General features: G+C 37.9%; 1 protein-coding gene across 19 annotated transcripts in view; it reads right to left on the reverse strand.

Moving 5' to 3' along the window:
* Positions 1–26674, reverse strand: part of LOC126645767 (poly(rC)-binding protein 3-like) — a 504091-nt gene that overhangs the window by 300737 nt on the left and 176680 nt on the right. For 17 of the 19 annotated variants that reach the window (XM_050326668.1, XM_050326691.1, XM_050326683.1 and 14 more), the window contains one exon: positions 8868–8924. The exons of 1 other annotated variant lie outside the window; for it this stretch is intronic. The gene's annotated coding sequence lies outside the window, so the exon portion shown is untranslated. Of the gene's footprint in view, positions 1–6992; positions 7077–8867; positions 8925–26674 lie in introns of all 19 variants that reach the window. One more of the 19 variants, XM_050326562.1, reaches the window with a different exon arrangement.

Below are 26674 nucleotides of genomic sequence, written 5' to 3' on the forward strand. Positions count from 1 at the left end.
CAATTTTCTTCCTTGGAATTTCCACCTCTTATTTTCATACAAAAAGAAAACATCTTCAAAATCCAAAGGCTTCTAGAGTTCTTGAGACTCCACTCCTAATATGGGGAATGCCATAACTAGCTTCAGAAAAAAATAAATCTGAAAGAATTTATTTTGTAAATCACAAAATGCTAAGGGATGTTTCTTTTTTTTGTTGATCTTAACACCTTATATAATATGGAACTAAAATGATGTCTTCAACAATGTGAAAAGTGGAAGGATAAATATATGCACCTTGGATGAGACCTGACTTGGACTTTTCAGGCATTCTCTATAGAAAGCAATTAATATATACTTTTCTTTCCTTTTTTTTTTTTTTTCTTTTTTAATGAATTTAATGAATTGCATTTTTTGGGATGATGACAAAGAACAGAAGAGTAGCAAAACAACACAGAAGAATTGCCAATGTTTAACAAGAAAATCTCTCAAAAGCTTTTTCAGTTTCTCACTGATCCAGTACCCCTTCTATCTGAATATCTTGTGTGTGCATTTTACAGATTTCCTGGCTGTTGTAATGCTCCCAGACTGATAGCGCCCAGCAGAGCCAGGTAGCAGTAGGGCCTCATTGTGCCAACCAGAGTACAAAGCATGATGGCAGATGTTTTATCTGCCCCAAATTGCTTATAATCCAGTGACCGTGACACGTGTCTGACTGACGATAGCACAATCACAGCCATCAAACAGGCCCTTCTCCAGTGACATTGCCGCAATTTCACACAAAGATTTAAAGTAATATTTATCAGCTCCATGCATAAAGGTTTTATTCTGAAGACAATCAAGCATTTGAAATCTCTCCACTGGCTTTTCAGGAAACCACACGTTACCCAGGCTCCAGGCTCTCCTCTCGCCAGCGCAGCATGCACAGAGCCAGCATGCTCCACAGCCCTCTGGAACCTGTCTAGGCAGAGTCCTTTTAGACACAGTTATTTCATTTTGAAAAAGCAGCTGAGGCTTTTCATTCCCTGTGTGATATTTCTACTCCCAAATTGCTAGTGATCGTAATTTCATGAAAAGCAGTTTAGAAAGGGTGGTGGTGGGGAAACCCAAAAAACCAATGAAATAAAAATCCCAGGTTGGCTATTTTCTCTATGTAGAAAATAGTAAACTTGCTGCAGAAGTTGCTTGCTAAATATCTAAATTTACCGTGACACTAAATAAAGGCATTTTTTTGCCTCCACCTTCTAATTTAGAAATAGTATCAGATTTTTTGCACACTTCATCATCTGCAAGTTGGGACCACCCAATAGTCCTTAGTTTGAATGATTCATGAACAACAGTCTCTGATACACCACTGCCTAACCACAGGCTTGCCATTTTTATCTTGTAGGCATAACTAAAAATAGATTTTAAATGACACTAGTACAGAAGCAATACTGTTTCCATCTACACCTTGTACTCAAAGAAGGTTTCTGCCCCTCCACAGTTAATTTGGCATTCAGACAAAAAATGTGAAAGAACTGCTTAGCAAGGTGGAAGCAACTTCAAAAAATTGATTTTCTTGGGAGGGAACTTCTGCTCTGCTGATGGTTGGTCCCTTTCAGAAGATTTTCTCCAATCACTCAACTCTGTCCTTTGGCAGCTGGACATGGTGATCAGTCAAGTCTCTCTTCAAGCAGTAATAACTTTTTACATTTTTTTATCATACAAAACCAGATATATGAATAATGGGCTGCTGCTTAGCACCTGCTTAATTATTACATTCAGGCTATATCTCTTCTACAAGCATTTTTAATTTATCTCTAAGAGGATTTATGGGATGGATATGCTATTTAAGAAACAGATGATGAGGTCAGTGCAGCCCCAGGTATTTAATTTCAGCATTTACAACTAACACACACACTGGAAGAGATGGAAAGATCTCAGAAGACCAGTGGATTTGTCAAGTGCTTTCCCTGTCTCCCACATGCATTTTCCAGGGGGTAATGGAAGACCAACAGTAAGTATGCCAATATCGTGCAAATTAGAAAGCCACAGATGGACAGCTCTAGCAGAGAATGCTACAAAAAAAAACCCCAACACATGCCACAGAGAAGCACCAGATACAGAATTTATTTATTTCTTGCAGTAACTTTCACCAGTGAGAAAGATCAGCTTTGCTAAATGGACCTTGCTTAGAACGAAGCCAGCTTCACTCTCTCTTCATAGTTAACTTTCAACTGCCACCCTTTGTTGGCAGAACTCACTGAACTTGTGTCTGTTTTTAAAAGAAATGCCCCTTCAAGCATTACCCTTTGACCAGTATTATTATTTCTGTCTGCCTCAGCAAACACAAAAAGAGCAGTTCTGATGCTGTCATAGTAGAGACCGGGCTGCGTAGGATGAACAAGGAAAATACTAGGACATCCTATTAAACCTAAACTCCGTGCACTGACCTGGAACCAGTGCAGTGCTGTGAGAACTGGCGCTCCCCGGGAAAACCACTGCTCATTTGAACTCAAGCTTGGAAACCAGCCTCTACAGTGAACTGAAAAGCTAAGGGTTTGCACAGATCTACTAATACATGTACAAGCCATGCTACATAGCATGCATCCCGGTGGAGAGACAGCATTATATAACTATTGTTAAAGGAAAAGCAGAACTGAAGGGAGAAGGGGGGAAAGAAGGAGGGGAAGGAAGAAAAAGAAAGCTGAAAATTAGAGAGCCAGGGGATGAATTAGTAGAGAAGAGATTCAGTGGTTTCATTTTCAGTGGTTTCATTTTCACTTGACTCCCCAGGCCTTGGTAAAGCCTATAGTACAGCTTTCTATATTTGGAAATGGATGTATTCCTGCAGGTTTATTCAGTGACTTGAACTGGAAAAAATTCTCTTATTGGGGGAAGAGAAAGGTAGAGGCCAAAACATCCTCTTGTGCTGCTAAGACTGAAATTATGTTTCATATTCAACTAAGTCATCAGTAGAATAAGACACCGAATTTTGAATCAGAACTTGGAGTTAAATACAATTACAGAATTTCAGCATTAGTGGTTGGAAACAAAAAAGTAGTCATTTATTTCTTCATTTGTTAGCAGCTCCAGTCTCTGAAAGATAACTTGGTTCCCCAGATACAGTTGGCAGGAAAGTCAGATTTTCAGCACATGAGATACCATTACTCTCCTTCCCACCAAACAGACTAACAAACCAGAAAATCAAACAAATCTTTAAATTAATAACAGAGTTAAATATAATAGAGTTTCTGAAAAAAAATCCCCTCTATTAATTGGCTGGGCCATCTTTATGCCAGCTGAAGAATAGAAAATTGGGATCAAATTAAGAGATGCTCTCAGGTACATGATACTAATTCAAAGGTAAAGCATGAATGGAATAGACAGCTGCCTATTAAGCCTGTGAAAAGAGGCTTATTCTGTATTCTGAGGGGGAGAGAAGGGGTAACTAACACTGGATCTGAGTGGTCTGCTGGAAACTTTCACAGGGAGAACACAGAGCAGCAAATGTTCAAAATGGATACAAATACGTTGTCAAGTTGCTGTGACAGATCCATTATGGGTGAGCAGCTTAGCAAAATGAACTCGATCTCAACTGTCTCACAATACAAATGCCACAAGCTCAGAAGGACTTGAGCTTCCAGTTCCCCCACCCCTTTCTCTGAGGTTAAGAAAAGTGAGTTGGCATCCAAGAGAAGCATCAGGTCAAGGAAAGCCTTATCCACAAGAATAACCACTCTGGGAAAGACCCTCCTGTCACAAACCAAATCTGCCACACTGTGAAACTACGCATTTTCAAACACATATGCTCCCACAGTTGCTTCCTTCTTCTCTGACTGCAGAAAGGGAATTTCAATGCAGTTACAGACAACAAGTCATATATCTGTTTGCATATTCTGATTTCTCAAATTACACCAAATCATCATAGCACATGACATTTTTTTCCTACCGTGAACTAATGAAAGAGCACAAGAAGGATAATGATCTAGAGGTGGTAGCAACTTCAGACTCGTAAATTGACAAACTCAGTTTAAGAGGTATACATGTGACATATATGGGTAATTGAAAGCTAGAGCTCTTAAAATGTATTCAATTTTCAAACATGGGATGTTCAACACAGAGTTAAGCTTTATGATAACAGTTAAGTTCACATCGCAATTTTCAATCACACTCATATGATTGTTCAGGAAAGGGCATTTCAACATATGTTTAAGTCCCCTTAAGGTCTCAAGAATGTGAGCCTTATGGTTTGCTGAGCCATGGCATGAGCCACCAGCCAAATTAAAGGATCTTCAGAACAACCACAGTAGCAAGGTATGGACTGAGAACAAGTGAAGCACATTATATCCACTATTCAGGAAGATTCCTCTCACACTGTGATGAATTTATTACGAAATACATTCATTTACAAGACATCCTATTATTTCTTTCCTTTAAAATTACTGTCAGAGCAGACATCAAAGTTTTATGAAGGATCTCTTGCTAATTCAGTATAGTACAAGCATTGCCACATATGTGGATCTGATTGCAGGTACACATGGAAAAGCATATCAGAAAAAAGGCTCAGCCAAATATGCCCTCCTAGACAACTTGAAGATAGACTAAAAAGCAGTAAGTGCCCTCCCTGTAGAAAATACAGTTTATTAAAATCTAACCCTGTTTTTTAAAATCTAACCATGGCCTTGCTCCAAATTCCATGTTTGATGCCACAAAAAAGAAAGAATTACAAGGACTAACTCCTGGCTGACTATCAGCTAGCTTAGCATGCTGCTCTGAAGGACCAGATACTGCTGAGGAAGCACACAAAGGAAGAGTTTCATGCACAAACCCAATCACACGAGAATCACTTTTATATCTTTCCTCTTTCTTTTTGCTCTCCACCCTTCATCTTTTCCAATGCTACAGCACAAGAACAATCCACCTACTGGTGAAGTCTTACTGTTCCTCAGTTCCACTCAGTGAACAGACTGAAACTCACACTGTGGCTCCCAACCTCAGCCAAGTCCAATGGTGAGTTTCCTGCTTGTGCAATCCAGCCAGCGCTGAGTGGTTCATTCATGTGGTGAGGATTCCTCAGTTATATCCAAGAGTTGGTCAACATTCATCATAAAAATCAAATACTTTCTCACATGGTTGCTTAAAGTCACCTGAGCTATTCAGTGACCATTTCTGCTCCCTGTTCACCCACACATTTTTTAAAGCACTCAGTCCAGTGTTTACTACAATACAGCTTTTGTACCTAAATACCTTGATACTTGTAGAAGTTAGTATGCTGGTGCCAATTCTAGCTTTGTAGGTTTTTTGAGATGGAGAGGAAGGGATTTTGCTTTTCTTGGGAATGATTTTTTGGGGGAATTTTTGTATGGTTTTGTTTGTTTTGTTTTGTTTTGTTTTTTGTTTTGTTTTTTTTAAAACACAAATAATTATATTATTGTCATGAACTCTGACTAGACATCCAGTCCAACAGACTATGAATTTTGTACTTTAGTCTCAAAGGATTTAATTTTATTATTAGTACAATCTGCTGAAAGTAAGTGGCCCCAAATTTTTCAGTCTGCCCATACTAAATGAAAAGAGATATCGACTTATGGAAACATTTATCTGAACTAAGTTATAATTGTCAAATGGTGACCTTATGAGACTGGATAAAGAAATAGGCACTAACATAGACTGTTACACTGCCATTAAACTGAAGGAGAAAAATAATGAGATATAAAGCAGATTTGCATTAACTAAAAACCAAACAAACAACCCACACATAAAATAAAAATAATAAACCAGTCTCCAGTTTTCAGTATTTACTGCACATAAAATGTCAGGTTGTTATTTTTACTGACATCTTTCTGAGCCTCTGTACATTGCAGTGTCCTCTAATAGAAATAACACTGACAGAACAGAAATCGTCTCATTTTCAGCTCTGTCTCCACTAAAAGTTTATTTCAGTTTTTTTCAATTACCAGTTTATCTCTGTGTGGAACATTATCCAACGTACGGCTGCTGAACCATAAATAATGATATCACTGTAATAAATAATTCTAAAAATCAATTTAAAAGCAAAGTAATATGATGACTAATTCTTAAAGATGACTTTGCTCTGAGTTCTTACACATATGGTGCATGTTCACTGCACAGTTTACCTCTCCTGTACATTTGAACTACATGTGGATGGTGCTCCTTCATTTTCTCAACACACCAGTTGTCAGCATTATTGCTTAACAGAGAAGCAACTTCTCACAAATACCTTCAGCAGATTCTATTCTCTTCTGCCATCCCTAGAGGACCTGTCTGAACCTGGCCATTATGGATCTGACTTCATTCCCTTTGTCCTTGTGCTGTGTTCAAGCCATGCAACTGGTAATTAAAGCAGAATGAATCAAGATGGGGAGCTACCATCACAACAGGTAATTAAGCACTAGCAACGATAGAACCCAATGCACCGAGCCAGGGATAATGAAGGTTGTTTTTCATTGTATTTGTTCACTTTCCCACCCCCATCAGCTTTGCACTGTAGCTTCTCCATTACAATATCTGCTACTGAGCTCTCACTTTTGTGCTCTTCATTTCTCTCTCAGCCCCATTTTTCCAGCTTGCTGGGATTTCCTTTCCTGAAACAGTTGCCTGTGTGCGTGCCTCCCCTTTTCAGCAAATTGCTGTTCCTCTTGCAACAATTAAAGTCTCTATCCCTCTCTCCACATAATGAGCTACATACATATCAAATCCACTGGCTGACATCTATTTTCCTGGTGCTTTTTTAGGACATTAATTATGTTACTTTGACAAATTTTAAGTGTGTTCAAGGCTTGAGAGCATTGTGTGTGTATTACAGACTGTATTCTCTCACTCTTGTGTTTCCAGTTTCAGCCTGTGGCACAACCTATATTCCGTTTCTTTGAGATCAGACCTTCCAAAAGACTGGACACTTGCTCCATGACACATTTAGGGAAAAAATGATCCTCTTTGTGCAGCCTCTTTTAAGGAAAGATCTACTTATATAATACCTTGATTTTTTATGCTACAGAAGAGATACTCACAAACATAAGCACACACATACGGAAAAAAACCTCTGCTGAAAAGGTGAGCTCATGGAGTGTTCTCTGAGATGAATCCTTCCTTTTCTGCAAGGAAGAAAAGATCCACGTATTTCTGCAGCACCATTTTTCCTTTTTCTGCTTCCCACAAGAAAGAATGGATTTATCGACTCCATAATAAAAGGCTACACAGCAATGGAAAAAGATATCCATTTGATCCAGTGTTACCAACCACATTTACATAACATGCACATGCAACACAAATTTCTCTCAAGCACTTGTGCAATATGAATGCACCTCCCATTTGGGGCATTCACGCTCAGACCCCATTAAGTGTCTGCCTGTATAATTAATTGCAAGGTATTACACACACACAAACTGATGTTTCATTTTATCTAGGAAAGGATGAGTTTCTGAACTATAAACCACAACGTACTGACATCTTAGAAACTGCTTAACCTATGTGTGATACATAGGTCTGAATGGCAAACTCTTCTGGTGCTAAAAATGTTATCATATTTATCATATATCACCTTCCATGTCATTAAATTTACTGCCAGTTCATCATCCCAGTGTTAGTCTGGTGCTACCAGTCTGCTTTTGTATCCAAATGAATGAAAAATGTAAGTTAAAAAACCCAAACATGTTTGCTACCTTGAAAGAAGTGAAGGAATTGAAACAGACTGAAAGGAGTTAAACTCTCTCCTACACAGCGTCATAAAAAGAAAACTCTGACGTATCAACATGGAAGTTCTAGAAATTTATCATTATGTTCAGACTAGTAGAGAAAGCAATGAATTTTTTTCCTACCTTCATTTTTAAATCCTAACCATAAAAAAGTGAATGTAGACAACAACATATATTGTAAAAACTCAAAATCCTGCTAGGAATATATATCTTGGCTTGATTACTTCAGAAAGTTATCCTGCAACTTGAAAAATTACATCGTTCAGGAGTCTTCTAAACTGGATTCCAGAAATGACAAACTAATATTTTTACATTGTTTCCTTTTTTTTTTTCCCTACATACTTAGAAATTTCTACCGCACAAGAAATTTTTGTATTTATTTGTCAGATCAACTCTATACCATTCAATACACTTCTTCACAATGTATATGTTTAATTGACACAAGCAGTGCAGGACACTCCGGTTTGTCTACCTGCTTCTGACTGTCAAAACCCTTCTAGGAGTCATTTCCACGGTGGATGTCCCTGTGACAAGGGCTTTCTAGAGCCTCACACAAACTTAACTCAAATCCTTTCACATGTTCTTCACTGTTTCTCTGGAACTGGAGCAGCCTTACATACTTCAGGTTAAGCAAAACTCCAGCTTGGTCACATCACTGTTTCAGGATTATAAGACTAAACAAGTCTACAGATGTATGTCCTAGGTATTGAGCAATTGCCATAAATAATAAAATTCAACAAAAAACCCACAATATAAAACTCTACCTTTACTTTAGTCTCTCTTTTATGCACTAATGACATGCTAGGATACCTTATTTACAAACATATGGGCTATGCTATGCCTCAGTTACACCGGAATTTCTGAACTCGTAAGCCCAAATATCCTTTTTCACAGCAGAATATTTTACCATCTTATTTCAAGAAATAAGGTTAATTGAAGTTACTTTTTTTTTTGGTATCTCCTGATGCATATTGTTTCTAAATAGAAAGGTCATTAATAATTTTTTAAACCTTGTTTTTGAAAGGTCATTTGGGAAAGATGGAAAGGAGGTAAATTTTCATTTCTCTACCACCAGTGGAAATGCAAAATAAGAAAGATGGTTCATCTACAGTTTGCACTTACATTATCATAATCAAGATCAATATTTGTCATGTGGTTATAATGTAAAAAGATGTGTCAGATTCAACTTACCTATCACATCAGACGTCCATGAGCCACAGTTCTGCCTCAATCCAAAGAAAACTTGACCTGTTGAATATGAAGAAACATATTTTCACTCATGAGGAAGTCTTGTACTCTTTAGAACAGGCTAACAGGCCACCAGTTCTTGTGAGGAAGAACCAAAAGCACTTTAGCACTAGAGACAACTTAGAGTGCCAAAACTTTGTTTTCATTTTCTGTTACAATTCAAATACTTAAAGATAACTTAGATTTACCAGTCAGTCCCCTACATTATTTTAATATTTATAAAATGTTCACTGGGGTACAGCATTTAGTTTTAGGAAGTATCTCAGAGAGATGTATAAAACCCCCTGAAAGTTACTGATTGTGAAAAATTGGTACACACAAATTCTTATGGTGCCCTTGGAACAAATATGCAAAGACCAGAAAACAAAACATGCTATTCTTCCTTTACTTCTGCTTTTCATCTTATCTCCTTTCTATAAATTTTATTCTCTCAGAGTAAAGTCAAAAGAAGGGAATGAGAAAAGAAAGGAAATGGAAAGAAATAGTAAGGACTGTTGGGGAAATGAAGGGACTCTTATCTGCCAAAGGTACTATTATATCAATTGCATTTTTATAAAAGTATCTCTCTGAAAATTGTAGCTGTTAAATTTTTAGGTTTTTTATACTCACACAACCTAACTGAGATCTTGAACAGTTTTGCTGGAATTTCTTGATCTATGAAGCAAGGCAAACAAGACTCTAGCAGCCTGCATTCACTAGAAAGTAGACGGAAGTCAGAGGTGCACAACACTCATTAATGTATGTAAAATATATTCCTAATGCTAATATTCTTGAAAAGAAAACAGGTCAAGCTTTAACTCTCTACTTGCATGACAGTAATATAATATTAATTTTTATTAACTAACTGTGAGTTTGAGATGACACAATACACGAATCTACATCTTTTGGTGCACAGAACTGTAAGCATGCTATATTAGTTGCTTCCCAAGCGAAGCACAAAACAGGAATTCACCATTACTGACTTAAATTGTTTCACTGACTCCACTTAAGCAGCACAAGAGATCTTGTTTCAGACTGAGCTAAGAAAAAACATGCAAGTCAGGACTGTTCAACCTATGACACCTCACACTGATTTTTTTACGCAATATCTATTAACATGGGCCTTCCTATTTTTCCCTTGCTCACACGGATGCAGAAAACTCCACTGCATCGGAATGAGATCAGTAAGCAAAGGCTGAATCCCATTTCTAGTCAGTTGAGTGGCAGAACTTCCACTAACTTGATTGGGGCTGTAGCAGTACCTGAATGGCAAAAGATATCCTGTGTGTCCCTTTTACTTCCCTTGGGCTAGAATTATATCCATCAATATTTTAGGATATAAGAGGGAGAAAAAAAGAAAAAAATTCAGTTATTTGAGAGAGTTCAGAGAGGGGATTATTTCCATGGTTTGTTTTGTGGTGAGCCACATTTACACATAGCCAAGTACAAACAAGAAAGTAAGAACTAACACTGTTACATGCTGCAAGGAAAAAAGCAGCAATCTGCTTTGTATCAGGAAACTTCCTCAGGAATAATACTGTCACACATGCTTGCATGGTATGAAGAGGAAAGAGATGCAGATCATCAAGTTTCTAATACTTCCTGACAGCAAATTTCCTTGTCACATACTTACACCTTCATATGAAAGAATAGTTACACAACCGTTTGAGCTGATTTGCATCACTTTGCTGCTTCAACATTTTCCTAGGGAACATTTCAATAATTAAAAGAGACGAGCCTCAAGCCAGCTGGACAATGCTCTGTAGCTCAGATTATATGTATCCACCACTTTCAAACAAGCAACTCAAAGCTGATCCTCTGCCCCTAACCCTGCAGACTGTACTTCCCTTCACTTTACATTTCCTGTGGCTTGAATACTACCCTTGAAGTAGTATTTGCATTAGGTCCTTGGAAGCAACCAAACCTCTGTTTTTGAAACTGCTAGGAGAAGGAAATGAAACCAGCTCCTTTAGTCCCCTACTGTTCTCAGAAGGGTCTCTCTCACAAGTGCTATGGACTTCAGTGGGTGGTGCAGGCATTTGAGCAGGCTCTGCTCGAAGAGCCATGACTGAGAAGGGCTTTCACAGCTCTTCCTATGAGGATCTCAAAACATTTAAAAGGCGAGTGGCAGGATCTACACTCATGTATCTATCTAATCTTTGTAATCCATTTGCTAAGGTTTGAAGGGAAAAAATATTCTTTTAAAAACTTTTAGATCCCTAATATTTTTAAGAATATTACTCATTATGTTTCTTCTTTTAATTTCAAATATTGTATTTTCTTATGCACAGAAATGAAGTACCATTTCCTTTTTAGATCAACATGGAGTTCATGACTCAACCTTCTCTTTGCTTCTTTCTTTCAAAAGATCATCACCTTACAGTGAACAACACACAGTTGTGCAATACTAATGAGGGAAAAGGTCTTTGAGTGAATCCTATTAGATGTGCTCTTTGGTGTTTTTCTGTAATATGGCTGTTTACAATAGAGAACATTTTATCTTTGGACTAAACTGTCAGAGAAGGTAAACATGCAACTCACACAAAGCAACATATAATTTCTTAAAAGAGTTAATGCTTCAAAAAAGAGTTGATTACTGGGTGAGTGATACAAACTATTTGGCATGCAGTGTTGTTCCATCTTCCTCTTAAGGTTGTTTTACGTGTACACCATATGTGTTATTTTATTCTCCCTCAAATAACAATTTAAAGACCCTCAACTTTAAGTTATTATTCCCTAATGTGTGAGACAAGACACTTACAGTAACAGTTCAGATATCACAGTGCCTCTAAAGACATAGGCTTGGTCAGCCACTGCTCTGGCCCTGTGTAGAGCTTCCCAATAAGCAAGTCATGATAGGATAAGAAGAGCAAAACTAGATGTCCTAGAGAATAAACTGCTACCCTTCATGGAAAGGACATGCAAAGCAAAGACAATGGGGGATCCTTGTGGTGGAGATCACCTTGCCTGTGGCTCTCATGGGACCAGGTACCTCGAGGAGATGTTGCTAACATGAATTTTAAGAGAAATCCCATGACACTGCCTCTCTTTTATACCACGCTATAGCGTGATAAACCCCTGTGATTTAGCAATTCCTGTGTCATAGCTATGGTGCATAAGGAGATAGTAACTCAAAGTTGAAACAAAAAACCCAAAACACATGTGGAAAGATGAGCTCTTGATTTAGGTTCTAACTTCAATTTTTTGCACATCATACAAGACTGCATACCCTACTGTAGTGATCAACCAAGACAAATTTTCACACTGATCTGTGTTCTAGCCATGAAATGCTGTAAGGCACTAGATAAGGATTAGTTCTTTCATCCAGCGCACCAGGAGACCACTGGGAATTTATCTGAATGGAGAGAATTTTAGATAGAAACAAAAAAGGCAGTGCTGGTTAACATAACTCAGTATTTTCTTTTAAAAAGGAGTTCAATGGAATTGAAGAGTTGAAAGTTTGGGGATCTGAGTTATGCACTCCTTGTACACTCAGAAGATACAGAACAAACATGAGCAGTGCAAGCTTTTCCAAGGCTGTTTCCAGCCGAGGTTCATTATCTATGGACTTCTGCAAAAGAAAACCCAATCTCACAAACCAAATCAACTACCCAAACGTAAGAGATAAGAGATTGCCTAGTTAGATTGTGTAGATTTGCATAAAGGATACAAAAAACCCCCAAAACCTCTCTATCAAACCACTGTCATAATGTTGTAAGACCATTTTACAATGGAGACAGTGAAGACTGCTATATGCTCCCTCTGTTCCTAAGAAAATGCCTTTTTTTTTTTTTTTAAATGAAAAACAAACAAAATCAGCCTTACGAAGAAACATTGAAATTCATGGCTGTCATTTTGGAATGCTTTATCTCTAAACATAAAAAAGACTGATTAGTTTTAAAGTCGTGTTACAAGAAGCTAGACCTTGTTAATTCACTAATGTGACTCTGAGAAACATTGTGAGTTAACACATTTAGATAAATGAGCAAACAGGGCAGAAGTGGGGGAAGGAAAACAGCTGTGAAACACAGCTCTACATCGCAGTTACCAAAAGCTAAAACTAAGATACAGTTGCTAAAGACATGATTTACATACATTTAAAACATTTAGCTACAATTAATCATACTATATTAACATTTTCCAGTATCATAAGTGAATTTATGCAATTACTGTGCAGACAAATTTCTGATGTAGCAAACAGAAAGCTAGTGATGCAAAATGCAGAAACTTATTAAGAGGCCAACAACCACGAGCTGCCAAAGTCAGATACCACGTGCTGGAAACAGTGATGCAGCACCTGTACCATGCCAGAACAATTGTGCAGAGGAATGATGAAACCCATAGGAGCCTTGCATCTATCAGGCTCCTGTGAATCACTTAAAGAAGGAATGAAAACTAAACACACCACACAGAATTACAAAATGAGATTGGTGCTAATGACATGCCAGGAGCAGCATTAAAATGCCAGGAGCATTTAAAAATTCATGTGTGAAATGGCAACAAACACAAAATTCTTTGGAGCACATGTGGGCCAGATGCTTTGTCGTGCCAAGCTGTACTCCCACAGAGCCAAACTCAGAGAGGAGGTCTACGGGCTCTTCTTCAAGAATGTTCCTTATTTATACTGCTCTTTAACAACCCACTTTAAAAGTCAGGTGGAGTTCTAGATACTCAAAAAACTAACAAAAATATTTAAGCGTCTAAATTTCTGTTTATATATATATATTTATAGATTTCTGCTCCAAACTTCTACCAACTGTTAAAAGTCTGAGTCAGATTGGATCACTACACATGTTGTAGATCTCCACATCATGGAAGGTTCTTAGTTCTGTGGCTTTTCTTCTTTGCTCATAAGATTCTTATAATTTTGTTTCTTTAAATAAAAACTTATTTTATATCAGGTAATGAAACTAAATGCCTTGGGATAGCAGCAACAAAATATTTTAGCTTCTTAGATTTCTTCCCCATAAACTCATTCATAATTTCAGAATTATAAAACCATAAAGGGCTAAAATAAGACAAAAATATGGATTATTTTAAAGACATCTTTGTTACCTTTTAGAACACTTTACCATCTGTAGTGTCTCTGCTTGTCAGGTTTCACAATCTAAGATCATAACTGTATGTGCAGGCTCTTTAGCCTTCCAAAACAGACATACAAAGAAAGTCTCAGAAATAACACCGTACATAAAGGCAAATGGCTTGGGATTCTCATACCTGCTGAAACACTTCATTCACAATCACTGACTAAATCCATTATAGACACTGACAGCTTTAGATCTATGTATTACATTCTGGGGAATAAATGCCACTACATAGTTAGCCTTTATAGAGAAAACCCTTTATTTTGTGTATAAATCTGCGTTTAATGAGCCTTGAAAGAGATGATTGCTAAATAACAGCCTGCTGCATTCAAGCTCAACTGCCTCCAATTATATTGTTTATAATTATATAATTGTACAATATAATGTGTGTCCAACAATCCCTATGTTTTATTACTGCACAGCACTATGACACCAGTGTAAATCACCTTTTCACTTTCACAGTCAGCCTCTTTCATTTTGCTTAGTCAGCCAACACAAATGCACACAGAACTGCACTTTTGACTGCTGAATGCATCAAAGCAGCTTACCAGCCTCAGCAGAAATAAGAAAGTAATGGAAGTGGTCAACGCACAAAGATGAAAGGGGAAAGAAAGGTACTGTCTATACAAGGAAGTGAGGGAGAAACAAAAGGGGAAAAAATAATTAGTTTAAAATTATATATGTTGTTTATGAATTTTGTTTCTTAGGGTGTTTCTTACTGGCAAATGCTTCCGAATATCCTGCCTATCCAAAATACCCATAAGATTCAGAGCAAAGCAGCTGACATTGGGAGGTAATATTCTTTGCTTTATTCTTACTCCTATGTGGATACTGCAGCACTTGCTGTAATGGCACTAAAATTAGCAAGAACCTTATTAGCAAACACACCATTATGCCGTTAAACACCTACACAAACCTCTCTTCTTTCTCCACCTTCAAAGAATAACATTTCTGCTCTCTGTTCCATCATTTGAAAACTAACCCAGCTTTTAAACAGCAATTTAATACATTGGTATTCAGCATATAATTATAATAATTCCTGCCATAGAAATTTAAGCCCCAAAGTCATCCATAAAACTCCTTTTTGACTTAATAGGGACAGCATTTCTTTTTGTTTTGAGAAGTCTTTTTGGATACACCTTCCAAAATAATAGAACTCTCATTTTTAAATGTGGCATAAAGCCCTATGCCTCCCTCCTCTCTTCAAGCACACTCCCCACACAGGAATTTCTTCTTTTCTGTTTAGTCCACAAGTCTTCACAGCCACACTTCCTGGCCTTTTAATCAGGGAAGCTCCAGTACCGCAACTCCCTGTCAGAAAGGCTCCCATCAGTCTCCTCATCAGCGCAGGGCAGCACACAACTGGCTACTACACTCACTCCTCTTTTCTTTTTGCTCTTGGCTGCCTGTAAAGCTCTGACTTTGAGTTGGTCTCAGATGACTTTTCAAGCTTAGCTTTACTCCAAATTAATACACTGAATTTTAATAATCTGAAACTATGATCTTTCTAATGTTTTCAGAGTCATTACATGGTTAGTAGTTGAGCCCTTAAAAGGGACTTCGGGTGTAGGGCTTTACATCTTCGGAACTATCCCAGTCTGTAGTCCTCCCTCATCAGCATTTACGCACCTTTAAAACTAGTGCACTTGGAGGAATATGTACAGCAGGATACCTCTGCCTGTGCTTGATGACTCAAATAAATGTCTTCTGAAATTCACCACTATTGTTATTTTAACAACTTGGAACAATTTACCAAACTGGGTGAAGTTGGTTTAAAACCATGATTAATTTTTTCAGTGTTACCAATAAAATTACTGCAAACACCTTCTCAGGTCAATTAACTTCAGTATTGCATATCAGTTCCTAAACAATCCCTTAACTAGAGATGATTACTATAGAAAAGCAAGGGACCTGAACTTCTCTTCAGTTTGGATACTGTTTTGAAACTGTAGAATAAATTAAAAATCAACATGTAATTATAATTATGCAGTTATTTTAAAAGAATAACTGCATGACTTTCTTTGATCTTGAGTAAATATTTCACCATTATTTATCAAACAATCCACTTTTATATGCCATTTCTTATAAAAATTCTTCCAACTGACCTTAATATAAATGTTTCTATTACGTTGAATAGAAAAATATCAGGTAATGAAAATCTATCTCATAGTTTTGTAAAACTGCTTGATACAGCAAAGAAATCCCACATAAATGACAATATTAACTTGCATTTAGATTCAGCAAATAATTTCCTATAGACAGGCCAACTTGTTAAACAGAATCCAAGCAGAAGCCACCTAAAGGAAACATCCAAGGGCAGGAGGGAAAAGGTGCATTGAATAGGCAGCCCACACATTTACCCCAACCACTGGTTCTCTTGGTTACTGCAAAGAAGCCTGGGTCTGACTGTGAGGCCACAGGAAAAAGCAACATGCTGTCAGCACAGGACATAGCACCAATTTTCTTCCCAGCACAGCTTCCAGGTCCCCCAAACTACTCAAATACACCCACCTAATCTCCAACTGCTGTGCTGCCCTAACTAAAATAACTGGCAGAGTTGCTCACTGTGCCCTCCCCAGGTGCTTAGCCAAGGTGAGCGTCTGGGCACCTTGCCTTGAACACTGGTGCTCATTACAGCAACAGGAATGATACTGCTGATGAAAGAGATGCTTTCTGCTAAACTGTGAGAACATATATACACCTTTAAAGTTGTTAAATAAAAGACCATATTTCTAAAACTCAGTACTTTGATTTGCCTTCCTGTTTTCAAGTCTCTGGGATTTACTCTTCCACATTTTGCAAGCTTTTATGTACAAAAATAATGGCTATATGTTTTTGTTTTGGGGTTTTGTGTGTGTGTGTGTGGGGTGGTTGTTTTTTTTTTTTTGTTTTTGTTTTTCTTTTGTTTTTTTTTGTTTTTGTTTGTTTGTTTTTGTTTTTGTTTTTTGGTTTTTGGTTTTTTTTTTTAACAAGTACCAAGTGTTATCCTCATCCTTTTCCCACTTTGCTGCAGGGGAAGGAAGGGTGAGCATTGCATTAAGGAGAAATCACCATGCTGAGTGCAGTATCTTGAGTATGTTACCTGGGAGTAGCTCCACAAGACTCTGCACTTGCTGTTCATGAGCAGTGCCTGATGCATGAAGTGATGACACACTGTGTGTTTCAGCATTTTAAATAAACAGGCATCTGAACTCTGTCTCACCCGGTTTGTTTTCAAGCAGAAAATTAGGTCCAAGCAAAAGAGAGAGGAAGCACTTGGTTGGAAAGGGAAAGGCAGGGCAGGGGCAAATTCAAAACTGGCTGGGGAGGCAGAACAAACCCCGTAAAAATTTGTTACCAGCTGAGGAAAAAATATATATCAGGAAAAAAGAAAAGTCAAAGCAGGTTATGTCTTAAATTTTGGGTCAGTTTTCTTTTACACATATACTGCATTACCTTTGAAAGACTTTTTCAGTAGATCTATCTGCACTCACTTCTGCTTCACACTTCTGTAAAGTCAGAACTGTCATAGTGATTTGGATTTTGTCCACGTTACTTTAAGGTTGTTTTTCTGACTGCTATATATGGTCTCCTTGGACTCCAGAAATTACTGAATCTGTGTTGTTTTGAACTTTCAGAATATCCATGTAACACATGAAATTGTCAGCTGTGTCAGAACTGCTTCAGAAGATTTTTTTTTAAAATTTTTTATTTTTTGCTATCCCTCTCTGCAGAAGTTGTACCATTAACTGAAGTAGTCATGGTTTTAAAAGAAATAAAAAAATATTTGTAAGCAAGTATGTTTAAACAGTAGTGTACATTTCGATTCAAATGGAAAAAAATAGTGAAGGTAGAAAGAAAAGCAGACAGATAAGTATATCAAATTTAAGAGGAAAGAAAGAGTCTTCCTGTCCTACCCACTGATAAAGGTCAATTTCCATTACTTGGAGCTATAAATTGACAGTGGGCGAGAAAGCAAGTGGAAAAGAATATGCGTTAGATATCAGAATTTTTACTGAGAAATAGAAACCTGCTACTCTGTAGATACTAGACATACCAAACACTTCAAATGGATATCAGCTTACTACACATACATGTGTGAACTGTTGCTTCCACAGACACTGCTGCCACATACAGCAATTTACATTTTGGCTTTTCCATTTACTCCAGAAAAAAAAAAAAATCTTTTTAATTTGCAAAAGTCCAGGAAAATGCATGTTTAGCATGCCAGACTATAGACACTTTAAGCCCTGAATTTGCAAAAGCTTAAATGAAATCTGAGCAATAAGAGCCTTCTATAATGTATTATTTCTCCTAGAATATGGGGGGAAGATGCATAACTGAAAGACTTAGCGCAGCTGTGTGCAGGTGCACACCCAGCAACTGTATTGCTGACATATAACAGTAGCTGTTAGTTATTTTGACTTCTGTCTCAAACAATCTGAAAAAGTGCTCAACTGTTACCAAATTTTATATACATGAACTTCCTTCACAAAGGTGAAGTATTACAAGAGGGTAAAATATTCTTGCTTCAACAACTTTATCACAAAATCTATCTTCATTTAAGATGCATGTGAATGTAAATTTTTCACGTCTCCTTTCCTTGAACAGTCTTGTACCAAAAATTTTCACAATAGGTTTTTTCAATTTATTTAGTTTTACACAAAAAGACTTCAAACATATTTTTCCATCTCTGTCTTTCAGGCAACCCAGCAAAACTGAAGGAAAACTATGTTCTGTTTTCTTCCCCTATTTAATAGATATTCCCTGATTAAAACAGCAGTGAAAGTAGAAGTCTTTATTTACAGGTTCATCAAGCATGGTATGCCTCAATCTGGGTTTGAAAAGAACCTGTAGATGCCACTATGTATTAGAATCCATAATAATATATTAAAAAAAAAGAAAAAAGAAAATCAATAAGATTCAATTTAACAGAACATGCTAAAATACTTCTTAAAAGAAATGGAAATGAATAAAGATAAAGGTAGAAGAGGAGTCTATCCCTCATATTTAATTTTGATGTGTGCTGAGCTTCATGTCCTTGCTGACAGCTGGCAGGTAAACACATTACTGCAAGTCCCCAATATACATTCCTTGATCAAACACTGTAAGTCCACAACAGGAATTTAAATGTTCATGTCATCTTTATAAAGTACACAGACATGTGCAAAAACTATTCTGCTTTTGCTGAAAATGCCCTTCCCTCCATGCTTTCTCCTTTCTCCCTATAAGCCTTTCTTTCCTTGAAATAATAGTTACAGTACCCAATAAAAATGTTATCATAATTTTTAAGGCTGTAGGGTATGAGGCAATCATCATTCATGACTGCATAAGACACAGTAATACATTGTTTAGCCATTGGTCATACACATTTTGGCTGTGCATGTCAGGCAGGGATGGGTTCAAATATTATAAAACTTGAAAGTGAACAGCTTTTCCATTTCACATGTAAAATACAGGGCTGCTTCCAAAGCCTAAATTCCTGGATGTGGTACTGATATCATGATCAGCTCTCTTTCCACATGGCATTCATCTGCAAGAAGTCTCAAAGATGTCAATGCTGTCATTCTAGGACCTTCATTTTCCACAGTGACATATTTTACTTCCATTACCTATTAGAAAGAAAGGACTCTCACTTGCCTCTGAAGCACTCGTAAGGGCTGGTTTTTGTCATGCTTTCAGAGCCCTCTGCTTGTGCCATGAGTCAGGAGAATTACTTCAAAGGCCAATGATTGTTCATAGGAGGTTATAAGATTATTTTCAAGCTTCACCTATGCAATCAGATCTTGGGTCATCTGGCAGTTATACAAGAGTCCGAAATGCCAACAGCTGTGTGTTTGGAGCCTGTGCCTAAAAGGGTCTTAAGCTTTTTGGAGGTAGTGCTTGCTTCTTGCAGGAACTGAAATCCAGCACTGAATGCTGCTCTCTCCCCTGAAATTAGTTATTTGCCTCTTAAAGCAGTTTATTTGCTCACTGGGAGAAAGGTAACTCTCTGTCTAACAGAAAGGACAAAGGGCAACCTAGTTCCCTTCTGTGAATTCACATGGCCTCTTTAAACTCCTCACAAAGCCCCACTGGGAAGCTGCTCTGAAGCATTTTTAGAACTCTTGAGTGTTGTTCTCCTTTCTGAAAATGCTGACATTATTCCCGTGTCTCCTTTCAAAGATTTTGTCACAGTTAAGACAGGGAGAGTTTCCCTTCTGGGCCCATCAGTATTTCTCTGGGCTGTCAACCAGGGAAGTTTCCAGCTCTAAAAGCATAAGATAATCTAAAAAAAGAGAGGTATTTGCCAAAACTGCCTGTTACTTTCCAGAAGTTCTTAAATCCTTATACTTATTCTTCATCAGTCTACTAAAACCATTCATCTGAAGCTTTATTTTTTGCCTTTTTTTTTTTTCTTTTTAGTAATACTGATTCAGTTTTTAGCTCTGTTCCCTCATACAAATGTTTCCTTGCCTGAAGTCTTACAGATTCTGCTTGGACTTTTTAGCAGGACACCCTTGTATGAAATAGAACATCTGTTTTTTCTTTTTCTTCTTTTTTTTTTTCTTTTTTTTAAACTGTTCTACATCTACTGAGCTAACAGCTACTAAGGGCTCCAGCCTGGTTTTGCACAGGAACTGATATGTCCCGGGTACCCACAGCATAACTCATTCCATGAATGAAAAAATTGTCAAGGAACAGCAGAACTATGAAGCATGATGCCTGTGTTTTTAAGCAGCTCTTGAGGAACAAGACTGGGTTCAATCAGGCAGCTGAGATGAGCATGGGCTGCTCAGGACCACCACTATTTCCATACAAAGCCACTTCAGCCTATATTGACTTTTGAAAATAAGTATAGCACAGACACACCTGCTATGGGTTGTGTGGAACCAGCCTGGGTCCCAGGGAAATTTATTTCCCCAGACTTCAGAGTGCAAGACCCACCCCAGAGTTCTTGCACCCCAGAGCTGGCCCTGGAAGCAATCTGTCCACATCCACACATACTTGAACATGATCTGTCAGATGGGAGGTAGCTCCCTGTGGGTAATGTTACCAGTGGCAGCACTGCCTCCTGCCCTGCACCAAAGCATTGTTACCCTAAGGGAACCTGATCCCATGCCACTAAGGCTAGAAGGAATGAGGACGTGCACTTATCTCAGCCTTAATGGTGGGAGAACGTCACCAAAATCACTGGAACTGAAACTGCACCCACACGGCCACTTCAGATACAAGTCTCATATTTTCATGAGGAAAGCAGGAATAGGGGAAGTTTTTTCCTTTGTATCTCATGTATACTCAGAGATACTTTCTCTATGAACAGTCAGTGAAAGAAAATTTGAAATGCAATGGTCTGATGAGGTCACAGATCCCATTAATTTATTACAAAATACGACCAGATGTCTGTGTTCTGAGGCAAACTACTACATGGAAAATGGTGATCCAGGATAATGTAGTACAGCTACGGTACACTTAGAAATTATAAATACAAGTATATTTAGGTGGGGTTTTTTTAACATCTTGGTTTAAAGAGATTCTGAATCCCCTAAAACCATGCTATTTTTCTGTAATTCATGTAACAGCCTTATTAATTCTATTTTAAAACACATAAATGGATCAGATTTATTTTAAGATACAAATTCTAAGAAAAACAAGGGTTTATGTGTCTCATAAATGTTTATTTAATCAGGGTATTTCTTGATGAAACATTCTTGCTGGTCTCACACCTCCTACTTCAAGAAGATAATTATTAAAATAATCTTCAACAAGATACAAAATTTGGAAACAAGACCTATGCAAAGTCAGGAATTTATTACTATCTCTTCCAAAAGAAATCCATCCTAGAAAGTACAAAACAAAGATGAAGAAAACCTGGCACTGTTAATTTAAAACCTTGTACATTGGACTAAAGATGAAGGTGCTGTAACATGTATCCTGGCCTGTCACATAAGTGTTATTCAAAAAGCAAAGTCAGGTCCTTAATGGCTACATAAAGTTTTTTTTTATTTTTATATTTTAAACACAAGTGACAGTGTAACATAAACCAACTTATGAGATCAATATTGAAACTGTTAGAATAAGAGGTATCTCTTATTCCTATCCACAAAGTAATTTAGTCCCTCTACATCCCACCATCGAACACGATAGGTTTGATCTCTTTTTAGTCTGAGATTGGCCCAAAACAGAACAAAACGTAAGAAATCATGGGCAGCAAATTCGACCATAAGCGAAGACATCTTGTGTTTACTGTGAGGAACCGAACACATCTCTGAAAATACAGCTCTGTTAATGAATACCTTTTCCAAATAGTTGGTACAGAAGTTCTTTATAAGGTTGATACGAAACCACTAGACAATAATTAAGCAGGCTCAAGTGATGTAAAGATAGCCCCAAAGCCTTAGATTAAAGTAGAAAATTTTCCCTTTCCCAGGTACTTTGGAAGATGACTTACAAGCTGTCTTCCACAGATGCTGCTACAAGCAGTGGTGTGAAAAAAATGGCCACAGCATTCAGCACCATGAAGTCTTTAATGGCTTTGATCAAGCTGCAGCCAGTTTCCAGAGAGACTATCACAATTTACAGAGGTGGCCAGAGCTGGCCAGTTTACCCTGGGCATCCTTTCTGCCTCCAAAGCATCTCTGCATCAGGAAAACACAAAAATGGCTTCTTATTTCTCATCCTGTTTGGCCCCCAAACCCTCCCTATGCTTCTGAAAAGGCAAGAGGGAAAGAAAATATCTGTCAGGATACTTCAGTACAATTTTTTCTTGAAAGAAAGGCTACAACATCTCACAGAGAAGATCAATTCCCTATAAAAGGATAATACTAGAAAGATATTTCTACTCTACACTTCAAGGGCAAAACCAAAGCAAAGATCTAAAAATATTTTCCAATATGTTACATGTAGCATGCTTTTTAAGTGAAAGAGGTCTTTGGATAAAATGCAAGGGTGTTTCTCTCCTCAGTATGCAAAAATAAATTCTTCAATTCCACAGGACTCTTTTTCACTTTTCCCCTAATCTGATTTATGAGGTCTCTAGTAATGATGATTACTGTTAGTATTTATGGTGCCATAAAAATATCATTGACTTTATTTGAAAATTAGTTCAGTCTCTTCTTCTGCCCTATCTATCCTCTGGCCTGCATTTGCATTGATTAGTATCAGAAAAGAAAAATCAGGGAGATTTACCCACCTAAGGTCTAAAACTCTATAAATTCTTTCTCAGAAGAACCACAAAGATGCACCAGTAAGTTATAAAACCAATAAAATATCTCCTAGAACATAAAGTTTCACAAATAATTTTCAGGCAACACAGACATGTTTGTGAAAATTCAGTGAATTTTGATATTATGCATTTTGAAAGTTGTAGGTCAAAACCTTAGTGATAACAGCCTCAAAAATACTATTCTTTTTGGTGCAATTTTAGACAGCTACAAGACGGGCATTAGGAAGACTTTCCACCGTCAAGAGTGTTTGATTTAAATTAGTTTTTTCCCAAACCCTTTTCTTCCAAAAACACATTTGCATGCTTTTGCTTGTGAATGCATCCCTCATTAGTTACTAGTAAGGTCATAACCCAGCATTGCTGCAGAGCAATCAGAGCACCATGATAACACCTGAGTTTGGAACACCAAGCCATTTTACTGGATTCTGGCAATATCCTGAGGGGATTTCAACATCATATTTAACCTCACAACAGTAAGCTTTGGGATACTGAGTTGTAGATTTTTGTTGTCAAATCACATCCCATAAACTTTAAGATAGACTCCCTCAGCCCAAACATGAAGATCTAACTATAAATAAAGCATGGAGATGAGAGATGCTGAAAAAATGCAGTTCTTTACCTTGTCAACAGTTTCTGGCAGATTTCCATTAAAACTTCAAAGACATGCATAGCTGAAGGTAAATCAAATAAATGTCTGATACTACCGGGAAAGGTCTGAGTCTGCAAGGATCACTCAACAAACCACATCTTATGTTCTATGTCTTGCTAGAGAGAACTCTAGAGTAATAGATTATTCATTAAAACAAAACAAAAAAAAAGAAGATGTTAATTGGAACAGGAGCCATCAGTATGAACACCATGTGAACATACATAGTAAAATATGAAACATGTAAACCTGTTTTGGGCATTCTGGTTTAGGTGCTTAAAAATAACCAGTGTGCATCTATATAATTCTACCTTAAACCAGTAAACACTGTCCTCTGAATATGTAGCTTTAATGGTCTTGTAGAAAAAGTGTTATTGTTTTCCCATGTTTTCCAGACTGTCTGAAATCTGCTAATTTTTTCCAAGTTCTCAATTTAAATATTTTATACTTTAGAAAAAGAAATAGACACACAAACTTTCCCTGACCACATGTAAATTCAAATTACTATTCAGAGAAGCTTAAGTTCTGACTAGTTGATCTTTCCTTGTAATTCCTATTAAATGACAAAAAGATCCACTATGCCTACTTAACAAAATTCTTCAAGACATGACAAGCAAAGTACTGGATACTATTCTGAATGACTTCAGTCCCAGCCCTTTAATACCATTTGAACACTACATTACTGAGACAAGTTGTCCCACTTATTATTCCATGTGATGGAACCAAAACTTAGCAACAAAGTGAAAATTTAGGAATTCTGGTGGACAAACTTGCCACTGCTCTGCAGTCACAGTCATCGCCAACACTACATTTGACTGGGCAATATTTCCCCCCTCTCCAAGCAAGGTAGAACATTTCCAAAGAAATCCCCCTGCCACAACCTGTTTTGCACTTGCACTTGTGTGTCAGCCTTGCTCTGCGGCCCTGACTACCTAAAAGCAGGAAGGGAACTATTATGGTTTAACACTAGCCAGTAGCTAAGCCCCTTGCAGCCACTTGTTCACTTCTCCTGGTGGGATGGCAGAGAGAATTGGAAGCATAAAAATGAGATGAGTGGTAGATTGAAATTAAGACAGTTTAACAGGGAAAGCAAAACAAGGAATGCATTCACCACTCCCCATGGGTATGCAGGTGTTATCTCCAGGCAAGCCATGCTCCATCATGCCCAATCATGACTTGGGAAAACAAACGGTATCAGTCTGAACATCCCCTTCTTCCTTATTCTCCCCCCAGCTTTATATCCTGAGCATGATTCCATATGTATGGAACATTCCTTAGGTTCAGCTGGGTTTGGCTGTCCTGGCTGTGTCCCCTCCCAACTCCTTGAGTATCCCCAGGCTCCTCTCTGGTGGGGTGAGGTGAGGAGCAAAAGGGTCTCAATGCTGTGAAAGCGCTCCTCAGCAGAAACAAAAACAACTCTGTATTATCAACATTGTTCGCAGCACAAATCCAAAACAAAGCCCCCCACCAGCTATGAAGAGAATTGACTCCATCCCAGCCAAAACCAGCATAAGAGCAAAACACAGGGGTACCTTGCTACAGTATACAATATTGTCTGGTGAGGGCTATCCCACTTACAGAGCAGAGTCTGTCGTGGAGTATAGAAGCAACAGAAAGACACAAGCTGCAATTCATAGGCTACATGGCAGTACCACTGTGAAAAAAGCATTTTAATTTGTGTCTTGAGGGATATCTTGAAGTACTGTGCTTTTTGGGGACTGGGAGGGAAGGGACAATTCAGCTGAAGACCCAACCATCTGAGAAAAAATAACATAAAAATTTAGACTGAAATAGCCCTGTTTAATTACCTCAAGCAGATAATACATTCTCTAATGAACTTCCAAAATATCCAAGAATGTGCAAAATTACATACAGACCAACTATTCTGAAAGAAAAAGATAACTTTATATAGTTTATATGGGCTACTCTTCAGCTACATCTATTTTTGCTCTCAGAGTAGAAATAAAAATACTCCAGGTAAACAAAATTAGGGAGACAATTATTTTGTTATTTCAAGTTTCTTGACTACATCTGTACTGTGGAAGCCCAAACATTCCAAGTCTCTGTATTCATTAATAAATCCCTGAACAAAAATGGTGAACATACCTATGAGAAAAATTCAGAAAAGTTTGACTGCATCCTGAGATGTTGGCAACTCTCATCATCAGTCCACCTGTGATTTGCTGCAGAAAATTGCTCTTGCATATATGCAAAGACACACACTTTCACAAATGTCTAAGCAGTTTGACTATCCCCCAAAAGTGCAACCAGTGTCCTCCGTGGGCACACTTACGCTAACTCAGGGATCGGTAACCACACCACCACCACAGCAGAGCTCAGCATGAGCTGCAGAGCCCTGCCAGCAAACCCCAGCTACCTTACAGGGAACAACACTGCCATCGCCAGAAAACAGCCCCAGCCTGCCCTAGCTCATATCTCTCCATGGAGCTGGATTGTGCAGAGACAGCTGGAATATCTTTGCACCTGCATCTTTTCACCAAGACCTTTTTCCCCTGCAGCTGAGCAGTAAGGCAGATATGCACTGAGCAGAGAAATGCCCACAGCACGTATATGTAGTTCCTCAGTTTTCATGCAGACCAAGCATCCCGATCCTATTTCATAGAACAATTGACTCCAAGCATTCAGGGACATAGAAAAGTTGTTCACTCTGGTCCAATTCTGCAAGTTGACCGTGTCTCAGTGACACTGAAGGTTTGGTTTTGGATCTTCTTAAAAATGAAAAGACCATTTTCTGCCTTGTGGTGATGATGAAGGTGATAAGTATGGGGATGGGGATGGGGAGAAGCTTGTGTTTCTACAGTCAGAAAGTAATCAGGGCTAAAAAGGCATAAAGTGC

Source organism: Myiozetetes cayanensis, unplaced genomic scaffold (assembly GCF_022539395.1).
Source record: "Myiozetetes cayanensis isolate MyiCay16 unplaced genomic scaffold, myiCay2020 scf1, whole genome shotgun sequence".
Lineage (NCBI taxonomy): Eukaryota > Metazoa > Chordata > Aves > Passeriformes > Tyrannidae > Myiozetetes > Myiozetetes cayanensis.